The 2,296-nt window shown below is 35.5% G+C and overlaps 1 pseudogene; it reads right to left on the bottom strand.

The window, feature by feature from the left end:
* Positions 1 to 242: 242 nt before the first annotated feature.
* LOC132020357 (olfactory receptor 6C3-like) overlaps positions 243 to 2,296 on the bottom strand; it is a 3,496-nt pseudogene continuing 1,442 nt past the window's right edge.

Genomic DNA, 2,296 nt, shown 5'->3' with positions numbered 1-2,296 from the left:
GTTTATTAAGACAGCATTTACTCATTCACCATTACAGTATGCAATACAATATTTTTATTATTCAGAAAAATCAGAAAATAACTTATATTTTATAATAAATCAGTCAGAAAGTGGAACCTACAGACAGTTTGAAGGAAAGCCACAACATGATTATTTTCAGTTTAAAGAAAGCTTCAACAAAGTGCTCAGCCTTGCAAGCATCTCTGAGATGGATATGGGAGGATATTGTAGAAGTTGAAATTTTATTTTTTCTTTGTTGAATCTTCACGATGACATCCATTCATGTTAATATATATTTTCATTTCTTTCTCAACAACACTGTTAAGTAAGTTTTTGTAAACTTGTTTTACTTGCTGGTTCACCAGGACATAAAATAAAGGGTTCAATGTTCAGGGCGGGGCAATTGAGGTGTTGAGAATAGATGCTTCTTTGGTCAGTGATGCTCTTTCTTTTGCTGAAGGCTTGACATACATGAATATACAGCTTCCATAAGAGATGGAAAGGAAAATCAAGTGAGAGGAGCACATGGAGAAAGCCTTTTTCCTCTGACTAGCAGATGGGATTCTCAGGATAGTACTAAGGATGCACAGGTAGGAGAGAATCACTAATGCCAAAGTGAAGAGCAGAGCGACAAAAGCAAAGTAAGAGCCAGTCATCTCCAAAAGCCATGTGTCTGAGCACAAGAGTTGTAAGATGGGGAAACAGTCACAAGAGAAATAATCAATTACATCAGAACACAGAAATCTAGCTGGAGGATGAATGTGAGTGGTGGGAAAATGGTAAGAAATCCTCCTAGCCAGGACCCAAAGACAAGCAGGGTGCAGATTTTTTTGCTCTTGATGGTGATGTACTGAAGAAATTTGCAGATGGCAATATAATGATCAAAAGATATGGCAGTGAGAAGGAAAAAAATTCAGAAACACCCATGGAGATAAAAATAGTTGAGCTAAACAATCGTTATAGGAAATGGGTCTTGATATTTATAATGATTGCCCCCCCAAAATCTTGAGATAGAGACACTGGTTAATGTAATTTCTAAGAAGGAGAAATTCTACAGGAAGTAATATATAGGAGTCTTGAGATGACAGTCAATCAAGATGAGGATGATGCTGGTTAGGTTTCCAGTGACACTTAATACATAAATCACAAATAAAAAGATATCGTTGTGGCATCTGAGATGCCTAAGGGAATGAACTCTGTAATCATTGTATTATTTCTGATGCTGCTTTTTATTTTCTTTAGGCAAAATCTACTGTTGAGAAATAAAACAAAAAGAAAAAGTAGAATAGTAAAGGAATCGAATAGTAGAGGAATAAAATAGTAAAGGAATTAAAGATTTAAATGTTCATATTTGCTTCTTTTTTAAATTTTTTTATTTAAATTCCAGTTGGTGGGATGCCTGGGTGGCTCAGTGGGTTAAGCCTCTTCCCTTGGCTCAGGTCACTATCTCAGGGTCCTGGGATTGAGTCCTGCATCGGGCTCTCTGCTCAGCGGGTAGCCTGCTTCCCCTCTCTCTCTGCCCATCTCTCCGCCTACTTGTGATCTCTCTCTCTGTTAAATAATAATAATTTGCTCCAATATACCTTCTGTCCCTCTCTTTCTTTCTTCTTCTTCTGGGATCCCAATTATTTTAATATTGCTTCATCTGATGATATTACATTTATCTCTTGATCCCCTCATGATCCAGCATTTATTTATCTCTCTTTTTCTCAGCTTCTTTATTCTCTATTATTTGGTCTTGTACATTACTCATTCTCTCTTCTCCCACATTTATCCTAGCAGTTAGAGCCTCCATTTATGATTGCTTCTCATTAGTAGCCTTTTTGATTTTGACTTGGTTAGATTTTAGTTCTTCTATTTCTCCAGAAAGGGATTCTCCAGTATTTTCTATGCTTTCTTCAAGCTCAGCTAGTATCTTTACATCAGTTCTGACATCTTACTAATGCCCATATTATTTAGTACTGCCTCTTGTCTTTTTTTTTTTTCTTTTTGAGGTGAAGTTTTCCATGTTTTCATTTTATCCAAAGAAGAATAGATGAATGAGAACAAGAGAACCAACTGCTAAAAGAGTAACGACAACCCCAGAAAAATATACACTAAAGAAATCAGAAGAGACAGGAAACCAGGGGAAAAAGAAAGGGGAAAAAATAGAGTATCATCAGGCTGGTGAATAGAATAGACACACAAAACTAGATTTTGGGTGTATTTTGGTCTGTTAGATGAAATTGCCTCCCAAAATTTTAAAGAAGGAAAAAAAAAAAAAAATATATATATATATATATATATATATATATAT

Source organism: Mustela nigripes, chromosome 6 (genome assembly GCF_022355385.1).
Source record: "Mustela nigripes isolate SB6536 chromosome 6, MUSNIG.SB6536, whole genome shotgun sequence".
Lineage (NCBI taxonomy): Eukaryota > Metazoa > Chordata > Mammalia > Carnivora > Mustelidae > Mustela > Mustela nigripes.
Note: the sequence above shows the minus strand (reverse complement) of the source record. Positions and strands in the feature narration are given on the sequence as shown.